The sequence below is a fragment of the Triticum urartu genome, chromosome 3A, assembly GCF_056163025.1.
Source record: "Triticum urartu cultivar PI428250 chromosome 3A, HENAU_Tu73, whole genome shotgun sequence".
NCBI classification, from domain to species: Eukaryota; Viridiplantae; Streptophyta; class Magnoliopsida; order Poales; family Poaceae; genus Triticum; species Triticum urartu.
The window spans coordinates 669,261,659-669,285,171 of NC_141875.1; the positions used below are offsets into that span (position 1 = coordinate 669,261,659).

General features: G+C 49.2%; 2 pseudogenes; both read right to left on the bottom strand.

Moving 5' to 3' along the window:
* LOC147981309 (F-box protein At5g07610-like) overlaps positions 1-15,391 on the bottom strand; it is a 38,521-nt pseudogene extending 23,130 nt beyond the window's left edge.
* Positions 15,392-16,497: 1,106 nt separating this feature from the next.
* Positions 16,498-17,913, bottom strand: LOC147981310 (uncharacterized; annotated as a pseudogene).
* Between the last annotated feature and the right edge of the window lie 5,600 nt (positions 17,914-23,513).

A 23,513-nucleotide genomic window follows, 5' to 3' on the forward strand; every position in this document is an offset into this window, starting at 1 on the left:
AACTAATCCCGTAGGTAAATGTAGAGGCAGCGTGCCGACGGCGATCACATCAACCTTGGAACCATTCCCGACGCGCATCGTCACCTCGTCCTTCGCCAGTCTCCGTTTATTCCGCAGCTCCTGCTGTGAGTTACAAATATGAGCAACGGCACCGGTATCAAATACCCAGGAGTCACTACGAGTACTGGTAAGGTACACATCAATTACATGTATATCAAATATACCTTTGGTGTTGCCGGCCTTCTTGTCCGCTAAGTATTTAGGGCAGTTCCGCTTCCAGTGACCCTTCCCTTTGCAATAAAAGCACTCAGTCTCGGGCTTGGGTCCATTCTTTGGCTTCTTCCCGGCAGCTTTCTTGCCGGGCGCGGCAACCTCCTTGCCGTCCTTCTTGAAGTTCTTTTTACCCTTGGCTTTCTTGAACTTAGTGGTTTTATTGACCATCAACACTTGATGTTCCTTCTTGACTTCTACCTCCGCTGATTTCAGCATAGAGAACAACTCAGGAATGGTCTTTTGCATCCCCTGCATGTTGAAGTTCATCACAAAGCTCTTGTAGCTTGGTGGAAGCGACTGGAGGATTCTGTCAATGACCGCATCATCCGGGAGATTAACTCCCAGCTGAGACAAGCGGTTATGTAACCCAGACATAGTGAGTATGTGCTCACTGACAGAACTATTTTCCTCCATCTTACAGCTGAAGAACTTATAGGAGACTTCATATCTCTCGATCCGGGCATGAGCTTGAAAAACCATTTTCAGCTCTTCGAACATCTCATATGCTCCATGTCTCTCAAAACGCTTTTGGAGCCCCGGCTCTAAGCTGTAAAGCATGCCGCACTGAACAAGGGAGTAGTCGTCAACACGTGTCTGCCAAGCGTTCATAACGTCTTGGTTCTGTGGGACGGGAGCTTCACCTAGCGGTGCTTGTAGGACATAATCTTTCTTGGCAGCTATGAGGATGATCCTCAGGTTCCGGACCCAGTCCGTATAGTTGCTGCCATCGTCTTTCAGCTTGGTTTTCTCTAGGAACGCGTTGAAGTTGAGGACTACGTTGGCCATTTGATCTACAAGACATATTGCAAAGATTTTAGACTAAGTTCATGATAATTAAGTTCATCTAATCAAATTATTAATGAACTCCCACTTAGATTAGACATCCCTCTAGTCATCTAAGTATTACATGATCCGAGTCAACTAGGCCGTGTCCGATTATCACGTGAGACGGACTAGCCAACGTCGGTGAACATCTTCATGTTGATCGTATCTTCTATACGAGTCATGCTCGACCTTTCGGTCTACTGTGTTCCGAGGCCATGTCTATACACATGCTAGGCTCGTCAAGTTAACCCTAAGTGTTTTGCATGTGTAAAACTGTCTTACACCCGTTGTATGTGAACGTAAGGATCCATCACACCCGATCATCACGGCGTGCTTAGAAACGACGAACTTTAGCAACGGTGCACAGTTAGGGGAGAACACTTCTTGATATTGTTATGAGGGATCATCTTATTTCCTACCGTCGTTCTAAGTAAACAAGATGCAAAAACATGATAAACATCACATTCAATCAAATAATAAACGTGACATGATATGGCCAATATCACATAGCTCCTTTGATCTCCATCTTGGGGCTCCATGATCATCTTGTCACCGGCTTGACACCATGATCTCCATCATCATGATCTCCATCATCGTGTCTCCATGAAGTTGCTCGCCAACTATTACTTCTACTACTATGGCTAACGCGTTTAGCAATAAAGTAAAGTAATTTACATGGCGTCTCTCGATGACACGCAGGTCATATAAAAGAATAAAGACAACTCCTATGGCTCCTGCCGGTTGTCATACTCATCGACATGCAAGTCGTGATTCCTATTACAATAGCATGAACATCTCATACATCACATATAGATCATTCATCATTCATCACAACTTTGGCCATATCATATCACAAACCACTTGCTGCAAAAACAAGTTAGACGTCCTCTAATTGTTGTTGCAAGTTTTACGTGGCTGATATAGGGTTCTAGCAAGAACGTCTTCTTACCTACGTTAAAGCCAAAACGTGATTTGTCAACTTCTATTTACCCTTCATAAGGACCCTGTTCATCGAATCCGCTCCAACTAAAGTGAGAGAGACAGACACCCGCCAGCCACCTTATGCAACTAGTGCATGTTAGTCGGTGGAACCGGTCTCACGTAAGCATACGTGTAAGGTTGGTCCGGGCCGCTTCATCCCACAATGCCGCTGAAGCAAGAAAAGACTAGTAACGGCAAGAAAGTTGACAAATCTACGCCCACAACTAATTGTGTTCTACTCGCGCAAGAAGAACTATGCATGGACCTAGCTCATGATGCCACTGTTGGGGAACGTTGCAGAATACAAAAAATTTCCTACTCGTTTCACCAAGATCATCTAGGAGTTCATCTAGCAACGAGTCATCGGATGCATCTACATACCTTTGTAGATGGCGCACGGAAGCGTTCAAAAAAACGGTGATGATGTAGTCGTACTTGACGTGATCCAAATCACCGATGACCAGCGCCGAACGGACGGCACCTCCGCGTTCAACACACGTACGGGACGGGAGACGTCTCCTCCTTCTTGATCCAGCAAGGGGGAAGGAGAGGTTGATGAAGATCCAGCAGCACGACGGCGTGGTGGTGGATGCAGGGCGTCACAGAAGCAGGACTTCGCCAAGACTACAAGGGAGAGACGTAACGGGGAGAGAGGGAGGCGCCAGGGGCTGGTCTTAAATCCCTCCTCTCCCCCCACTATATATAGGGGTGCCACGGGGGGGGGGGGCGCCGGCCCTAGTAGATGAGATCTACTAGGGGGGGCGGCGGCCAAGGGGAGGATTCCCTCCCCCCCAAGGCACCTAGGGGTGCCTTTCACCACATGGACTCTTCCATGGTGGAACCCTAGGCGCATGGGCCTATAGGGGCTGGCGCCCCAGCCCACTATGGGCTGGGTTCCATCCTATTTCAGCCCATGGGGCTCTCTGGGATAGGTGGCCCCACCCGGTGGACCCCCGGGACCCTTCCGGTGGTCCCGGTACAATACCGATAACCCCGAAACTTGTCCCGATGCCCGAAACAGCACTTCCTATATATAATTCTTTACCTCCGGACCATTCCGGAACTCCTCGTGACGTCCGGGATCTCATCCGGGACTCCGAACAACATTCGGGTTTCTGCATATACATATCTTCACAACCCTAGCGTCACCGAACCTTAAGTGTGTAGACCCTACGGGTTCGGGAGACAAGCAGACATGACCGAGACGACTCTCCGGTCAATAACCAACAGCGGGATCTGGATACCCATGTTGGCTCCCACATGCTCCACGATGATTTCATCGGATGAACCACGATGTCGAGGATTCAATCAACCCCGTATGCAATTCCCTTTGTCAATCGATATGTTACTTGCCCGAGATTCGATCGTCGGTATCCCAATACCTCGTTCAATCTCGTTACCGGCAAGTCACTTTACTCCTACCGTAATGCATGATCCCGTGACCAGACACTTGGTCACTTTGAGCTCATTATGATGATGCATTACCGAGTGGGCCCAGTGATACCTCTCCGTCATACGGAGTGACAAATCCAAGTCTTGATCCATGTCAACCCAACAGACACTTTCGGAGATACCCGTAGTCTACCTTTATAGTCACCCAGTTACGTTGTGACGTTTGGCATACCCAAAGCACTCCTACGGTATCCGGGAGTTACACGATCTCATGGTCTAAGGAAAAGATACTTTGACATTGGAAAACTCTAGCAAACGAACTATACGATCTTGTGCTATGTTTAGGATTGGGTCTTGTCCATCACATCATTCTCCTAATGATGTGATCTCGTTATCAATGACATCCAATGTCCATAGTCAGGAAACCATGACTATCTGTTGATCAACGAGCTAGTCAACTAGAGGCTTACTAGGGACATGTTGGTGTCTGTTATTCACACATGTATTACGATTTCCGGATAACACAATTATAGCATGAATAAAGACAATTATCATGAACAAGGAAATATAATAATAATGCTTTTATTATTGCCTCTAGGGCATATTTCCAACAGGTATCTCAATACCTAGTTCAATCTCATTAACGGCAAGTCTCTTTACTCGTTCCGTAATACATCATCTCGCAACTAACTCATTAGTTGCAATGCTTGCAAGGCTTATGTGATATGCATTACCGAGAGGGCCCAGAGATACCTCTCCGACAATTGGAGTGACAAATCCTAATCTCGAAATACGCCAACCCAACATGTACCTTTGGAGACACCTGTAGAGCACCTTTATAATCACCCAGTTACTTTGTGATGTTTGGTAGCACACAAAGTGTTCCTCCGGCAAATGGGAGTTGCATAATCTCATAGTCATAGGAACATGTATAAGTCATGAAGAAAGCAATAGCAACATACTAAACGATCGGGTGCTAAGCTAATGAAATGGGTCATGTCAATCAGATCATTCACCTAATGATGTGATCTCGTTAATCAAATAACAACTCTTTGTCCATGGTTAGGAAACATAACCATCTTTGATTAACGAGCTAGTCAAGTAGAGGCATACTAGTGACACTCTGTTTGTCTATGTATTCACACATGTATTATGTTTCCGGTTAATATAATTCTAGCATGAATAATAAACATTTATCATGAAATAAGGAAATAAATAATAACTTTATTATTGCCTCTAGGGCATATTTCCTTCAGACTATGCTTGCGGGCGCCGTTATCTTCCTGAAGACGTTCTTGTGGTGCTCCTCTGTGTGTCAGAGCTGCAGATCAATACCCTTGTCCCTTCTAAACATGGCGACGGCGATGCTTTGCGTCATTTTTCCTCCGGGGGGGGGGGGGGGGGGGGCGTTGTTGTGGAGCTTAGGTGTTAAGGGCACTGTGTAGTGTTGTACTCAGTTTTCCCAATGCTTTCTTTCGGTAGTGTAGTCGTAGTTCTACGTGATCCAGCTATCTTGGGATCGACATTGTTTGAGGGCTACCTCACCATCTTGTATCGTTCGCCCATGTACTTGGTTCAATGATTGCTTTGTATATAAAGCGGGGCGAAAGTCTGTTTCGAGAGACAGTCAGTACTATGGTCTCGCTCGACCCAATCAATAGATGGCGACATCAACACATGCTCACCCATCAATCAAAAGCTCTACCATTGCACATGTTTAACAAGGTGGACATCGTGGTGTTATGTGCCCGATCTGCAAGCATGTCGATCATGATAGCTGATAGCGAGTGCAGTTTGACTATGGCATTGTTTTGTGTTCAAGTACAAATGGATCAACAGGGGTTCTAAATTTCAAAAAAAAAGAGATTTTTTTAATATTTTGTTTGGTATCAAAACATTTTTTACCTTCAAATGTTTGCCAAGATTTGAGTGATTAAATACAATTTTGAATTTGATCAAAATTCATTCAAAATCAATGGGATTTACATGGAGTAAACTTTATTTTTTTTAATTTCGTGGATATTTGTTGTCGTCCAAAATAATGGTCTTACCAAAAATTTAAACCCTAGGGTCCACTCCATCGGGCGCTCCATTGTCCAACAGTCCTGCTACAGCTAGTACACACAAATAAGAAATATCATGAGGCATTCTGTTTTTACTAAACAAATTCAAATATATTGGCTTCTACTGCATCCTCCTAATCCCCTCCCCAGAACCACAAACCTCTGTGTGGGAGTAAGCTTCCTCCTCCAACTCTTCACCTCAAAAAATTTAATAACATTTACAGTTCTTTTCACTAAAGGATTGGGCGATAATGGAACTAAGCATGAATTTCCATTGTAGTAAAAGGAAGTATGGTCTTCATATGGGCTTTGTAAATATTTAATGTGCACCCAACCATACCAACTCCATTCTTGTACTTTAAATATTAAGGACGCATGCCCTCAATCTTAGCTCAATATATACCAATCTAGTTGTATAGTCCCATTCCTATTGCATATCGCCTACACCATCTATACTTAAGGGGAAGAGTAATAAGTGGCACTTAGGATCTAGGAGTTGACACATATGCAACATGTTAGGAATAGTAGGCATCCAGAAATAGTAAACACCTTATTCTCCCATGGTTTCGGTTTCTGCACCAGCGGCTCCCACGCCTTGGTTTCTAGTAACACCAACTCCTGCATATGATTTTGGGAGCAACGGGTCATTCAGGAGAGAGCTAGGGTTGGGTACCCGGTGTTTCCATGGAGGAGGAGGTGACAAAGTTCGTGAGAGAGTTGGGGCTACACAATAACTCGCTTGGTTGAACGAGTTTGCAGGTGCGACGCATGGAGGTAGATGGTTAGGAATAACTACTGGCAATAGCACGAGCAAGTAGGTCACTGGTAGGCAGGCTCGACGCAGTATTTGTAGGTCATTTATTAACTGCTGTGCCATTTCAGCTGGGACTGAGTGAGCGTGGTACCGAAGGACGGTTACAATTTGGATTGGCTAGTGTTAACGCGGAGCAAGGGAGGACATACCATTTGTTGCGTCCGTGCTATAGGCCCTGTTTGGTTAAAAAGTCCTAGGACTTTTTTTAGTCCCAACTAAAAAGTCTATAGTCTCTACCTACTTGATTTTAGAGACTAAACATGGTGTAAGGGTTATTAAATGACATGTTAAAAGACCATGTTACCCTAGTAATGAACTAATAGAGATAAGGTGCGATGCGGGGCAGGGACAACTGTTGGAAAAAGTCCCAAAATACTCTCACTCAGGGTCTTCTTTCTTTAGTTCCAAATGCCCACTTTTAGTCCTTAAAAGTCCTTCCTGTTTGGTTTAGATGGGACTAAACAAACACCCTCATGGTGTCTAGCTTCTTGTGTCATGTGTAGGAACCATCATATGTAGTCCCTTCGAATCCCAAAAGAATGTGTACTTTGACTGCCCAAATTCTTGCTTTAGCCGTAATTCTTTCGTACAATGGTCATAACATCCTAATCAAGCGAACGTGCTTTTGAGTACGAATTTAATGATGTCTATTTTGTGCAATATAAGCAACATATTATTTGACTAGTTGATGGTCAAAGCACGAACTTAACAAGTCAAACTACGTCATTTTTTTAGCAGGCGGAAGTATTTGATATTATTTGCGACACATAGCCACAAAAAAAACATGAAAATCAACGGGCGTACACCAGCAGCTTGTTGCAATACAACATGTGTGAAAGTAAGGATGAACCAACAAGTGTGAAAAGAAAATGAGAAATTTGTTCCTAGACACTATCCCGGTCGGAGAAAACATAATGCACAATGTGCTCCATGTCGGTTTTCTTTTATGGAGTAAGAATCCCACCGCCACCGGTTGCTCCCCCTTTGCTACACTATGATCCTCTTGTTGTCGATCTTTTCTCCCAAGAAAAAGGAGGTGGCTGGAGTATGGCCGGACCTACACCAGAACATGACACCTCCCATGTCCAAGTTGTTGTGTTTATTGTTTCTGGACAATGCATTACCGGGCACCCCAAACAATTTTGCATGTTATTTTGTTTATTAGCATAGAACATACAGTGCGCTATTCTACACTTGTTTAGGATTAGTACATGCAGACATTCACTCTTTTCCTTCATTTCAGCCATGCATGTGATTCTCCTCATACCTGATTGGATGTAACGGCTGTCAAATTGAATCGCGTTTGCACTTTAAACTTTTTTTCTTAATAAGAGATGTCCATGGCCCACCCCATCGCACCTGGACGTCATCATGGGTCCCGGGCTAGGATCCTCTCGGGCCATTGAGGTCACCGTCGACATCATCACCACGAGCTCTGTGACTACGGTGGTGTTTGGTTCTCTAGTCCTAAGACTTTTTCTAGTCCCTAGGACTTTTTGAAAAAGACTTTCAAGGAGGTGCTTCTAAGGACTTTTAGCAAAAAGTCTCAAAAAAGTCTCACCCTGTTTGGTTTGATAGGGACTTTTTCTAGTCCCAACACAAAAAAGTTCCAGAACCAAACACCCCCTACATTGCCAACTTCCGCAATGACACCTTCACTTGGGAGGTCTGAGAGACTTCTCTGTTTCCCCTCTGCGGAGATGCTGCAATTGTGCACTAATTCTTTCGGCTGCACAAGTACTTGCTCAATATGAGGGAGGGTTCTGTGGAGCCAGAGGGGACTTTCGCTTTGTCTCATGTCTGATCTCCATCTCTGGCTGCCTAAGAAGGCCAAGCAGGATCACATCATCAAGGCAGTCTCGGAGCCAGTGGGCAAGATTTAGTGGCCATTTATGTGGAGTCGCTTGAGGGGGAGAGACTCGCCTGCATCCAGGTTCTCCACCCGGACCCGGCGCGGTTAACATAGAGCATCACCCACTTAACATCCTATATTTTTCTCAAAAAAATTCAAAACTTTGAAACACAATTTTAGGCTTCCTTTGGTTTGGAGGAATTTCATAGGAATTTTAGAGGATAGAATTCTTATAGGATTTTTTCCTTTAGAGCCCTTTGGTTCATAGGAATAGATTCCTATTCCTATATAGGATTGATTCCTATCTCCACATTTCATAGGAAAATAAAAATGAGCCTAGACTCAATGGAAAAATTCCTTTGGTGTCAACCAAATGACATCTCGTTTCCTATTCCTACTCATAGGATTTGAGATACATGCCATCTCATTTCCTACAAAATTCCTATTCCTATGATAATCCTATCCTATGAACCAAAAGAGGCCTTAACGAAGATTTCTTGGAAGCATGGTTTTCATGCGATATTCTCTCATAGTTGGCTCTCTCCAAGTTAATTACTCGTTACCAGCATAGGACATACTACATGTGCCAGTCATTTCCGACAGTTCAAACATGTAATATTTTTATTGGACCTGATACAATGACCACTGCACCCTGAAGCGTGAATATATATGAATATTTTTTTGTACCATAAGATAGTACCATCTTCATTTGGTCTCTGAAAGTATTTAATATGCACCCATCACACTAACTTGCAATCTCGTTTCGCAAAACATAGGGACGCACTTCCTACCATATCAACTCGGCATATTACCGATTGACTTATCGGGTGGTCTTTTCATATGGCCTTCCTCCTACACCATCTCACAGATGTCAAGACTTAAGAGGAAGAAGCGGTGGCACCTGGAATGTAGGAGTTAGACACATGTACCGTGTTCAGAATAGTAGGTATCCGGGAATTTGTTTGTGTGATTGACCTAATTATGACCATCGTTGCTTATGGAGACGGCAAACCTTCTTAAAGACAATGAGAGTTGCATATCGAGAAGACTAGAAGACAAATCAAAACCTGTACTATAGTGTTGATTATTTCTCTAGTGGTTATTTATTATCTGGAGGGTTATGTATTTTTCCTGATTTTTTATCAGACGATTGACGTTGTCTGTTATGTTGTGAGCTTTATCTTTCACGCTAGCACCGACAAAGTTAGAAGCCAACTTGGAAACAGAACAAAGCCCATGTGAATTTCGTCAACAAAAATTGAATACAAAATTATGACATAACATACTCCCTCAACTACTATGAACGATGTTGTTTTTCTAAGAACAGGTAGACTGATTTATCCCTAATTAAAAACCTTGCTAGCCAGCACGCATGCAGCAGGCATGGCTAATGAATTGTGTTGCACGAGGACCAATCTGGTGCATGCGGCCAACTCTTAGTCCACGAATAGAAACAACAGTTCAGTTAAGAAATAGGGCACCTTCGATTCACTGGATATTTACAGAGGATTTTCATAGAATTGTGATTCTATGGAATTTGTCCTATGGACGTTGTTTGGTTTGTAGAAATGCAATCTATAGGAGCCATTTCCATGGAACTTTTCTAGTCCATTTCATAGGAAATTTTGCATCAAGTCCGAATTGTTGGAAAATTTTATAAGCTTCCTGTCTTCCTGTGTCCCACGTAGGGTCCATCGTAATGCCACTCGGTAATGTTTGCGACACGTACATCACGCGACACATGCATCATGTTGCTATTGAGCAAGTGTGGAAGTAAGAGCATCTCCAGCCGCGCCCCCAACAGACTCCCTCAGGTGATTTTTTCGGCGCCGGCGCAGAAAAACGTCCCAGTCGCGCTCCTAGGACGTCGTAATCCGCCGGTTCGGCCCGCTTTGGGCCCAGCGATTGCAGGACGAACCTGGCGCACTGGGGGGCGTTCGGGGGCTCAGGCGCAAGGGAAAAACACGTCTGGCCCACACCGTCAGGCGAAAAGTCAAGTCTTTCTTTTAGATTCTCCTCCCACCCCCCGCGCGCTCGGCCACCAACCGGATGTACCCCGGCGCGCCCACCGCCCGCCACCGCTAGATAGCCCACCCCGTCGGAAAAAGAGCAGAGGTTTCACCGAGGTAGCCTCTCCACCACCGGCTGGGCGATTTTCCCGGCGTTTCCGGCCGCGGAGGGCGGTGTAGCGGCGGGTGCGGGCCCACCGTGCCCGCAAGGTGTTCGGTGATTTGCCTGCCTCGGCAATGGACTCGGACGACGAGGAAGCGCTCGCCGCGCTGCTGGAGGAGGAAGCCGAGGCCGACGTCCAGGAAAAGGAACATCTCATGGTCCTCGCTGGCAGGGGCGAAGCTACGTGAGGGCCAACACGTGCCCTGGCCCACCCAGCTCAACAGGATTCTCTTTACTGTACACTCAGTTTTAAACTGTGGAACGTCAAAACAAGGGTCAACTTCTGTAGCTTGGCTAGCCTGGCCCGCCAACCTTTTGCATTAAGCTCCGCCACTGCTCGTCGGCCTCGCCGCCCTGCTGGCGAGCAATGAAAAGCCGCAGCGAGGTGGCTCGGCACTGGGGCGGATGAAGGCAAAGAACCGGCATTGTCTCGAAGGCTACTGCATGCCCTACTCCGACTACTTCGCCGACGCTCCACTGCACGGCGACAAAACATTTCGGCGCCGTTATCGGATGAGCCGAAAGCTCTTCCTCCGGATTGTGAATTCCATCCGGGAGTTCGACAACAACTTCAAGTGCAAGATGGATTGCACCGGCAAACTTGGATTCACCTCGATCCAGAAGTGCACGATAGCGATGAGGATGCTTGCATACGGAGCTCCCGGTGATTCACTCAATGACTATGGGCGCATGGCCAAGTCCACCACCATTGAGTGTTTCTACAAGTTCTGTCGGGCAGTGGTGGCAGTGTTTGGACCGCAATACTTGCGAACACCCAATGCGGAAGACACTGATCGGATCCTATAACAGAATGCAGCAAGAGGATTTCTTGGAATGCTTGGAAGCATCGACTGCATGCATTGGAAAATGGAAGAACTGCCCATTTGCTTGGCAGGGGATGTACAAAGGCGCCAAAGGCGGTTGCAGTGTGGTACTTGAGGCGGTGGCCACACAGGACCTCTGGATTTGGCACTCTTTCTTTGGTATGCCAGGAACTCACAATGACATCAACATGCTGCAGTGCTCCCCTGTCTTTGCCAAGCTTGTTGAAGGTCATTCTCCTCCGGTGAACTTCGAGGTCAACGGGCGACACTACAACAAGGGGTACTACCAAGCTGATGGCATCTATCCGAGATGGTCTACATTTGTGAAGACTATCTCAAACGCTATACCAGGAGGCAAGAAGTCCCACTTTGCCAAGGTGTAGGAGGCTTGCAGGAAGGATGTCGAGCGGGCATTTGGTGTGCTCCAATCTCGATTTGCTGTTATCCGGTACCCTGCTCAGACCTGGTCGAAAGATCAAATGTGAGAGATCATGACTTGTTGTGTCATCTTGCACAACATGATCAGCGAGAGCGGGCAGGAAGAGCCAGTGTTTGACACTGAACCATACTACAGGTAGGGTTCTCTAGCCGAAGTTGATCACCAGCTACCAGCAACCTGGACTGCCTACCTCAGTATGCGTCAGGAGATCCAAGACCCACAGGTGCATCATCAACTGCAACAGGATCTGGTGGAGCACCTATGGAGGCTCAAGGTCGACGCTGGGCTCGACGTGTGATGAAATATGAGTTTTTATTTGTTGAACTATATAATTTTTATTGAACTATTTATTGTTGCACTATTTTGTTGAACTATTTGATTTTCTATGATGAACTATGTGATAAAAAATATTTATGTTGAGAATTCAACGTCGAACCACGCTGAATATGGACCGATTCTCGTCCATATGAGGCCTTTATTCGCCGAAAGTAGGCCAAAAACTAGGCCGGTGTCAACACCTGGGGCCACCTGAAGGCGACGGCTGGATGTCCAACCACCCCAGCGTCGATTGTACCGCCGGCTCGCCCCCAGGCAACGATTTTTATGCCACCTGGGGGGCCAACGGCTGGAGATGCTCTAAGAGCAGACAGACAATGTGATTCCCCTGCTGGACACTGCCCCGGCCGGAGCAAGCAAACATGCACGGTGCACCACACCCGCGACGACCCTCTTTCTTCGAGGTGGTGCTTGGACATGCACGTCCCACGAGACAGTAAACAGCCCCATACTATGCCACGCTGTGCTGTTTTGTGGTAATGATGGTTTTGTTTAACCTACGCGCCCTGATGGTTTAACCACACCTCCGCAACTCGTCAATTTGTATAATTAATATAAGGCGAGTGCTATGAATTAGCCGGATGATTTCTCAGCTAGACAGCCGTCCGATCATAGCGTTGATGGTCGTTGGATCACAGGGATGCCACGGCAGCAGTAGGCACGCAACTGCTTCAACGTAGCGTTGCTGCAGCCGGCAAAAACACTGCAGTTTTCACGGCGCACCGCCAGCGTCCGGCAAAGCTTCAACGAAGCACCGATGGCGTCCGACAAAACTCCATTGCAGCCCCGGTGGAGCTTCAACGCAGCATAGACACATCCGACGAAGCTGCATTGCAGCGCCGGCGGGGCTTCAACGCAACATCGACGCGTCCGACGAAGCTTCATTGCAACTCCGGCGAGGATTCGTTGCAGCCCCAGGTATGCTTCCGGCTTGCTGCAATGCACCACGGACGATGATCCCAAGAGTCTCAAGCAACATCGTCGGAATTGCAGCGCCGCCCCTCGTCGCTCACTCCGCTGCGGCTATCGTCGCAGCACCGGCCACGCTCCATTGTAGCTCAGGGAGGCCATGCGCGATGCTCAAAATCACAGGTCCAACGCCATGGCAGATGCTCCCCGACGCAGCAGCAACTCCGACGACCATGGCAGCCGATTGTCGGCGTCGAAGCTTCTGTCGATTCAGTTGAAAGGAAGAATTACCCACGACAATCAATGATCTCATTCCATACCGAGATGGTTACAAATATAGAAGGGAGAGAGGGATTTGCGGTGGCATGTAGAGGCACGCGCAGGTGCATGCATAGCCACGATCTAACTACCCTAAGGAATAGGGATACACTGTTACATAGTTACAACGGATAGAATATACATGTACGTGTTATTCAACACCCCCCTGCAGTGGCAATGTCATCTGACTTGACGTTGAGGCTGGACCTGAATTCTGTGAAGACTGCTGATGGTAGCCCTTTGGTGAATATATCCGCGAACTGGGACGTCGTGGGAACATGTAGGATTCGAACTTCACCTAGATGGACACGATCCCGTACAAAGTGAAGATCGATCTCAACATGTTTGGTCCTTTGGTGCTGCACCGGATTGGAGGATAAGTACATGGCCGAGACATTGTCGCAATACACAACAGTAGCTCGAGATGGAGGTAGATGTAACTCATGCAACAGTTGGCGCAACCATGTGGACTCGGCGACACAGTTCGCAACCGCGCGATATTCCGCCTCGGCACTGGAACGTGATACCGTGTGTTGTCTCTTGGAGGACCGAGAAACAATATTGTCACCCAAGAAAACACAAAACCCGGACGTGGACTTGCGCGTATCCGGACAGCCCGCCCAATCCGCATTGGAGTATGCCGTCAAGTCATATGAGGAGGAGCGGTATAGCTGAAGCCCGAGGTGAGTGGTGCCGCGGATGTACCGGAGTATCTGCTTAATCAACTGAAAGTGGGCGTCTCGGGGATCATGCATGAAAAGGCATACTTGTTGGACAGCATAAGATAAATCTGGGCGTGTCAAGGTAAGATACTGAAGTGCTCCGGCGAGGCTCCGATAGTGAGAGGGATCGGTGTATGGAGGTCCATCGGTGGATGATAATTTGGCGCGGGTGTCTATGGGGGTTGAAATGGGGTTGCAATTAAGCATGTGAGCACGATCCAGAATTTCAAGTGCATACTGTTGCTGGGACAAAAAGAGACCAGATTTGTTGCGAGAGACGTTGATGCCAAGGAAGTGATGAAGATCACCAAGATCACTCATAGAAAATTCCCACTTGAGAGAATGAATGATGGAGCATAAAAGTTTGGATGTGTTGGCGGTGAGGATAATGTCATCAACATATAAGAGTAAGTATGCAATGCTACTACCATGGTGAAGGATGAACAGCGAGGAGTCACACTTGGAGGCAACAAACCCAAGGGTATGGAGAAAAGTGGTGAACCGATGGAACCATGTGCGGGGTGCTTGCTTGAGACCGTATAGAGATTTGTGAAGGCGACAAACGTGAGAGGGTACGTGAGGGTCAATGAAGCCAGAAGGTTGTTGACAATATACCGTCTCTTGGAGATGCCCATGTAAGAAAGCATTTTTGACGTCCAATTGATGCATGGGCCAATCCTTGGAGGTGGCAAGACTGAGTACAACGCGAATGGTGGCAGGCTTGACCACGGGGCTAAAGGTCTCATCATAGTCCACGCCCTCTCTTTGAGTGAACCCACGAAGAACCCATCGCGCCTTGTAGCGAGCAAGAGTACCATCCGGATTGAGCTTGTGACGATAAATCCACTTGCCGGTAACAACGTTCACACCTGCAGGACATGGAACCAAAGACCAAGTGTCATTCTGCATCAAAGCATTGTATTCATCTAGCATCGCATTGTGCCAGTTAGGGTCCTTAAGTGCTGCTTTGTATGTGGCCGGAATAGGGGAAATGGCGGGAGAGGCGGTGAGGGAATAAATTTGCTTTGGCATGTGATAACCAGATTTGGAGCGTGTGCGCATGGTGTGGGCGTTAGTGGGCGGCTCTACCGGAATTGATTTCTGTGGCAACTAGAGGGTACGGGGTGGAGACGTACACGGCGTCCCGGGATCAGTGGTAGGGTCGGTGGGGCTGTGGGCAGCGGGATGCACGGATGGAGAGGGGGATCCGGTTGGGATCTGGTCTACAGATGGGCGGGAGTTGCGCACGGAAGGAGAGGAGGATCTGGTGGAGATCGGTGTGGGGGACGCGGTAGTCCCGGAGTGGGGCGCGCCTCGTGCTAGAGATCTGGGTGGGGTCGAGGTGGGTGATGCGGTCGGCATGGAATGGGGCGCGCGACGCGGGGGAGAGTGGTGGGCAGTGGACGAGGTAGGTGGGGCGGGAGGGCAGAGGGGGATCAGGTGGTGTGGCTGTATGGGATCCGGTGTGCATGGGTGTGGTGTAGCTGGTTGTGCGGGATCTGTATAAGGAAAGCAGGATTCATCAAACACTACATGACGAGAAATTAAAATGCGACGTGAGCTGAGGTCCAGACAACGATAGCCTTTGTGCTCAAGAGGGTACCCAACGAAAACACACCGAAGGGACCGTGGGGCCAATTTGTGGGTGGACGTGGGGTAGGTGTTAGGAAAACATAGGCATCCAAACGCTCGTAGATGATCATAAGTGGGGTGCACACCAAAGAGGCGATAAAATGGAGTGAGAAAGTTAATGGGGCTGGATGGTCGGCGGTTTAGGAGGTAGGTGGTGGTATGGAGAGCCTCAACCCAGAAGGGAGGGGGGAAATTGGCTTGTATAAGGAGGGTGCGCACGATGTCATTTGTAGATCGAATGAGACGTTCCACTTTGCCGTTTTGCGGGGAAGTGTATGGGCAGGAGAGGCGAAATGTGATGCCGTTGTTGGAGAAGTAGGTGCGAAGGGAAGAGTTGATGAATTCGCCATCGTTATCGCATTGGAGACATTTGATGAGAACGTGGAATTGAGTAAGCACATATTGGAAGAAGCGTTGGAGGGTGGGGGAGGTGTCGGATTTGCAACGCAAGGGAAAGGACCATGAAAAATGAGAGAAATCATCGAGTACAATGAGGTAGTATTGGTAGCCGGAGAAACTAGCAACCGGCGAGGTCCATAGGTCGCAATGTATTATTTGAAAGGGAGTCGTGGTACAATGTTGTGAGGAATTAAAAGGGAGCCGTGTGTGGCGTCCAAGCTGACAAGTGGCGCACATGGACTTAGCATTATTACAGGAATGAAGAAAATCATGAGAGAGCCGGGAGAAGGCAGCACGTCCCGGGTGGCCGAGCCGCTTGTGCCATGTGTCGCATCAACAGTGAGAGAGAGCGCCGCAGAGCTGTGAGTAGAACCACCATGGAAGGGGCAGAGCGGTCCGGGGCTATTGGAGCGCAGCAGAGGAGCCTTGATGACCAGATCCTTCACAAGAAAGCGAAAGGGGTCAAATTCTACCGAGCACCAATTATCAGTTGTAAATTTGCGTACACCAATAAGATTTTGAACAATAGAAGGTGTGACTAGAACGTCATCTAAACGGAAAAGGTGAAGGTGTAAGTGTGGTGGAGCTAGCAGCAACTACAGGAAGCCTATTGCCATTACCAACAACAATGCCAGAAGAATGATGCCATGAAGGAGAATGACAATGGGAGAGGTTACCAGAATGTCCAGTCACGTGAGACGAGGCACCCGAGTCCATGATCCACTCTGTGCCGCTGTTCGGGTGCTGATGGGCGATGTTGCTGAAGGCGTTGTGGAAGAGGGCAGCCTGATCCCAGCTGGACGGCCCGGGCAGCATGGTCGGAGGAGCAGCATGGTACGGCACGGGGTGGGTGTACGGTGCCGGCGTGGAGTACATGACGGGGTATGCCTGGGTAGGTGGACTGGGCCTCGGGCCAAGCACGCCTGCAGCGTTCGGCAGAACCCAGGGCGGCCGAGGAAGCGCCATCCCGTATGGCGCAAAATAGCCCAGCCATGGAGTTTGGGCGCGGGTGGTGGACTGGCCGCGGTCACCATTGCCCCGGCCTCGACCACGACCTTGGCCGCGCCCACGGCCGCCATTGCCATGGCCACGATCTGGAGAGGAGCTGCGTCGCTGGCCGCCACGCCCGACGGAGGAGTCGTGGTCGCGACCGCCGGAGGAGCCGCCGGGGTCCGAGGAGGAGGAACCGCTGGACCCGGCATGGAGGACGAGCGCCGAGGTGCCCTCAAGGAGAGCGCGGTGCTTCATCTTGTCCTCGGCTGCGGAGAGGCGGGAGACGGCAGTCTCGAAGTCCGGCAGAGGCACCGTCTCGCTGATGAAGTCGCCGATCCCATGGAACGGCTTGGCGAGGCCGCTGAGGAGCTGATTGGTTAGATCATCTTCCTTGACAGCCTTACCAACGTCTTTGAGGGCGATGGCGAGGGATTTCAGACGACGCGTGTACTCGGCGATGGAGAGATCGCCTTGGCCGAGGTTGTTGAACTGCCGTCGAAGCTGGATCGAGCGAGAGGCGCGGTTGGAGAGGAAGTAGCGCTCGATGCGGGTCCAGACGGCGAGAGCAGTGGAGTCGTCGTCGGCGACGATGTCGAGGAAGCCGTCCACGATGGTGGCATGGTACTACAACAGAACGGAGACGTCGGCCTGGCGCCATTCCGGGTCATCGATGTCTGGGTCGGCGTCCTCATCAATATGGTCGAGGCCATTGTACTTGATGGTGACAGACCAAAAGAGATGGCGCCAGCGATGATAGTTGTCGAGAGCCGGATCGAGTTGAAAGCGGATATAGTTGGTGATGTTGCAGTTGTGAACAGAGAGGGGAGGGTGGTGGGAAAACGAGGAGGGAGCAGTGGTAGAGAGGGAGCCGGCGAGGTTGGTGCCAAGGGCCGGTGAAGGTTGGCTGGAGGTAGAAGACAGAGTGGATGAGTTGGTGGCCGGCGTGGTGTTAGCCGCAGTGCCGGCCATGGTAGGCTCTGATACCAAGTTGAAAGGAAGAATTACCCACGACAATCAATGATCTCATTCCATACCGAGATGGTTACAAATATAGAAGGGAGAGAGGGATTTGCGGTGGCATGCAGAGGCACGCGCAGGTGCATGCATAGCCACGATCTAACTACCCTAAGAAATAGAGATACACTGTTACATAGTTACAACGGATAGAATATACATGTACGTGTTATTCAACAGATTCGTCGCAGCGCAGCAGTGCCCCTTGCAGAAGCAACAACTCTGCCATGGAAGAGAAGGATGAGCGCGAGACAGGAGATCGAGAGCATGGGCATGGCAGTGGGCAGCAGAAGGGAAAGGGAAAGGGGGATCTGCAGGAGGGGAGGGGATTTGAGTCGGGAGGAAGACGGCGATGTGGTAGAGAAGTGGATGGCTGTGGGCTTTTGCGTGCGATAAGGCAGACGGTAAAGCGGCGGCTGGGCCCAGCCAGGGGACGCGTGTCGATTGTAGGACGAGGCTTTACATCTCCTTCTTTTCATCCGCCTTAAAAGAAACATTTTCCTTAATATAATGGCATCCAACTGACCTCCCGTGAAAGATCAGGTGGTGGCCGGCGTATGGTTGGACATGGTTCGGAGCATTGCTCGCCGACCGGACACCATGCGCTTGTTATTTATGCATGATGCATTACTGTTGTACATTATTTCCATTTTTTTTATTTGTACTCCCTCCGTCCGAAAATACTTGTCATCAAAATGGACAAAAGGAGATGTATCTAGAACTAAAATACATCTAGATACACCCTCTTTTATTCATTTTGATGATAAGTATTTCCGGACGGAGGGAGTATAACACATACTATGCGCTAGTCAGTGCATATAAGTCATTCAACTGTTTCCATCACTTCAACCATGTGATTCTCGCAATACCGGATGCAGCGACAATTGAATTGAATTGCATTTACCCTTCAATTTTCTAGTACTAAAAGAAAAGAATAGTATACAATGTTAGACATAATCTTGACATGCATATGTTAGTTAGCAGGGTCATGCATGGTTGTTGGCTATTAGATAGTTTCCAGCAGAAGATAAGGTCAGTGATTAGTGCGTGCGTGGTGGCCTGGTAGGTTGTTAGGTGTGGTTCGAGCGCGTCCTGCGCGCGGTGTGCTAGTGGCGCCGAGTATCGTGGGTGGCTGGAGCTTAGATGCCCTCTCAAGTCACTCTTGCGAGAGACCGGGGGAAACCCAAGCCGCCGCAGCTTCGACCTCCTCCTCTCTCCCCCCTCACCGCTGCCCAGCAACGCCGTCGGGTAAAGCCAGGTCGGCGGTGGCGGGGCCTCTTCTTCCCCTCCCCTCGTGCACCAGAGCTGGCGCGAGACGGCCGGTCGAGCGGGGACACTGGGCTATTGCCGGGCCAGTGGTGTGGCTGCGTGCTTTTTGTTCAGCGACGGGGTGCGCCTGGTGGGGACGCGCCGGCGAGCGGGAGGAACGCCTGCGGTGTGGCGGCCGTGGGGTGTCCCTATTTGGGCGGTGACGTGCTGGCGCGGATCCGGCCAGATCCACTCATATCCGGCTCCAGGTTGGCGGCGGGCGGTGTGAGGTGATGGCAGAGGTCTATCGTGGCCTCTGCGTGGGGTGGTCTGCAGCGGCGCTGCTGCGGCCACGGTGGTCGTCCGGTCCGCACGTGGCGACGACGGGTCTCTCCGGCGGCGATTCGTCTACGTCAGGCTCGGATGAGCTCCCTCCCTCTTCTAAGGATTCAGTGACGGGCTCGTCAGGCCGGGGTGGCTCCCTGGTGCGGTGTGAGTGTGCGCGAGGCCTGCCAGAGGTGGCAGGGGACTTCGGGATGGGAGCAAGGTGCCCCCTCCGTTGCATATGGCGGCTGCTTCGGGTGGCTGCCGGAGTTCCCCTAGTCCAGATCTGGCCACCGAGGACACCAACCCTTCCTAGGTGTCAGCTTTGGAGTGGAAGGGAGGTTTTCTACTCTGTCCCGGTCGGCCGTGTCGGTTTGGTCTGTCCTTGGATGATGGTGTGGCTCGGATGTCGTGGAGGTGGCCCGGTTGGTGGAAGCCGGGGTGCTCATGGGCGGAGCACGCGACTCAGGCGCTGTCCGGTCACCATGGCCATGTGGGCGGCATGTTGACGGAGGTGTGTTGTTCAATGGCGGCGTTGCGGTTGTCCGTAACCCAATCCGGTGTTGATGACTGTTGGCCGGGGTGAAAACCCGCTATGTCGTGCCAGGCCGCTGGCGGCGGCATTCTGGTGTTGTCCCCTTCTTGAAGGTGCCTTCATGGCATCTCATTGATCACTGTGGTGCTTCGGGGGAAACCCTAATCCTTGGATTGGGCGGTGCCGACGCTATGGTGTCATTCCCTTGCTGAAGGCGCCTCCTTGGAGCCCATTGTTCATCATACATGGCTTCTCCACTTCGCGATGACTCTCCCACGGTTGGGAGCCCCGACGACTTCATAGTAGTGCTTAGTGTTTCATCTGTTGTTTGCTAGGAATTTGTTAGGTGGTGTTGTTGTTTTAAGCGTCCTGGTATCCAGCCTTGTGTGTGTGTGTGGGCTGGTTTCGGCTTGTTCGGTGATGGTTGTTGTATATAGAAAGCGGGGGGAGGGGACCCTTTTTCGTTAGTATTGTGGTTGGCTAGCGTGCCTGTGTCTGGGCTATAAAGTGTACTCGGCTGTGAGGCCAGCAGTGAGTAGCTAGGAGAGAAAAAATGTAGTCTTTGGTGGTCTCTCACGTGTGTGCGCTCACCATGAGGAGTAGTAGCCGGAGTTAGTCTCCAGGGTGTGTAGTCTCCCATGTATGTGACGGTGTGAGTTGCGGAGTCTGGGTATGTGCCCAGCTTGAGAAAAGAAATAGCCATTCATGCAGCGAGGAGTTTGTCGCCGGAAAATACCTTGTGTCTAGTGTGCTTCTTCTTCCACCTTCGTCTGAGCGAGTGAGTGAGTGAGAGAGAGAGAGAGAGAGCTAGGGTTCGTCCCGGGTTTGCCCCAACATTTGGTATCAGAGCTTGGTTGTCTTGGGTGTCGCTCCCCTTGCTAGAGGCGTGCTGGCGGTGGCGGCGTTCGCTGATGACTGCGCGATGGAGTATCGGGTCGTGGGCCGGCCTAAGGAGATGCATGGCGCTGCGGCTGTCATTGCCATGTGTTGCCGGAGCCGGAGGAGATGGTTTATGTCGCCGCAACCAGAGCCAGAGAAAGATGGCATATGTCGCCGGAACATCAGGCATGTGTTGCCGAGGAAGAGGATGGAGGATTTTTCAAGCGTGGCGGAGGCCGTAACAGTGGCCATGGCCATGACGACGGGAGCTGCAACAACTCCTGCTACGGCAAGTCAAGATTAGGGTGAGATTGTTAGACATAATCTTGACATGCATAGGTTAGTTAGCAGGGTCATGTGTGGTTGTTGGTTAATAACTTGGCCAAGTCGTGTGTGGCTGTTAGAGAGTTTCCAGCAGAAGGTAAGGTCAGTGATTAGTGCGTGCGTGCGTGCTGGCCTGGTAGGTGGTTAGGTGTGCGTTCGAGCGCGGCCCCTGGTAGGTAAGGCCAGCAGTGAGTAGCTAGGAGAGAAAAAAAATGTAATCTCTGATGGTCTCTCACATGTGTGTGCTCACCATGAGGAGTAGTAGTCGGAGTTAGTCTCCAGAGCGTTTAGTCTCTCATGTATATGACGGTGAGTTGCTGAGTCCGGGTATGTCCCCGGTTTGAGAAAATAAATCGCCGTTCGTGCGGCGAGGAGTTTTTCCCCGGAAAATTCCTTATGTCTAGTGTGCTCCTTCTTCCACTTTCGTCTTAGAGAAAGACACACACAGAGAGAGAGAGAGAGAGTCCCGAGTTTGCCCCAACATACAACGACCATTGAATTGGAGTGCGAAGTTTGATATCTGGTTGTTCATTGTACTAAAAGATATAGTGATCTTGATTTAGAATTTCTACGTATTAACGCGCACCCACCACAAGGATCTTCAATCTTATTTAGGGACACACTGGCTTCAGTCTCGGTTCGATATATGCCCATATCGTTGTCTTGTGGTGTACTTTATATTGCCTCCCGCCTACACTCACTCAAATGTCGAGACCACAGAGCAAGAGAAAGTAGCTGCACATAGAATATAGAAGTGAGGCATGTGCAACGTGCTCAGAATAGTAGACATCCGGGAATATGTTCATCCACACAGTGCTGAACGTGATGTAACTAGTCTATTTTTGGCCATTGTTCTAGGCACCACAACTAGGTAGAGGGTTGCTCGTGGAGGACGCAACGTTTCAACAAGAGACCAAGAGTTGCATGTCTTGAAGACAATAATCATACACACTCCTAGGTGGGTTGTCTGCTCTACCATGGACGTTGATGACAGAGGGGGAGGCAAGGCACCGCATACCTTGCGTCACATTCGAGCTATAGTGTCTTCCTTCCCGTGTCTTGTGTATAAACCATCATGTTCAGTGACGTTTGAAACATGTATGCCACCCCGAGGAGGAAATGAATGGGAGTACAATCACCGTATCGCAATTTAGTGAGTGCACAAGTAGGAATAACAGAACAAGTGTGAAGGACTGTCTCCTAGGCACTGACCCAACCGCAGCGCCCACTTCCGTATCGACTCACACTTTGTCGAGGACTCACACTAGGCAGTTTAGCGAGTGCAGAAGTATGAATATGGTTGCTTCACTTATCAATGAGCCACAAGTCATATGCAAGTTTTTGTCATATCACTAATGTATACCTGTCATTGTTAGGACCAACATATAACCCAAGCAAATTACCAATTACTATTCAGCTCTCTAAAAGGTTATAAGTGAATCAAGAGAGTCCTAATATTTTCTACAAAACAATGTCATTCCCCTGCGCTCTAATATTTATAAGTGAAGTGCAAGAGCAATTCTACAATTACGTATAATCAAAAGATATACGTCAACTTCTTATTTATCGATGTCTCACTGCACATCCAAATGGTATTTTTGTGTGTGTACAATATAGTTCAGACGACTTGTCAGAAGTTATTGGCATTTTGTTAATTAGCATATAATCCCTTCGTCTCAAAAAGTTTTCTTAGAGATGGATGTATCTAAACACGTTTTGTTGTTACATACATCTGTACCTAAGACAACCTTTTCGGGACGAAGGTAATATTGGACATATACTATGTGCGCTATTCTACAATTCCTTAGGATTCTGGTAGGGCTTCAGCCATGTTAAGCTTCTGAACTCTATTGGTTTCATTCAGTAAAATGGATACGGGGAGTGAGTTATACATGATTCTCAGAGAAAGAACTTTCTTTAGGATCAATACATATTGAAAAAGACTTTCGCCCCGCTTTATATATAAAGCATTGATAAACAACAACCCGGTACAAACGCACGCCACCACAATACACGCACACACCCGAGGCAAGATACATAAGCGCTGAGCGCAGCAACACCACCCCAAGCACTACAAGAGCAGCCGGGTCCTTGACTGTGAACACGCCACCGCGAAGAGATGAAGCCGCATATGACGAACCGTGGGCTCCAAGGCGGTGCCTTCAGAAATGATACGACACCGGAGCGCCGCCACCGCCCGACCCGAGAGTCAGAGTTTTCCCTGGAGCAACACGACAGGCAATGA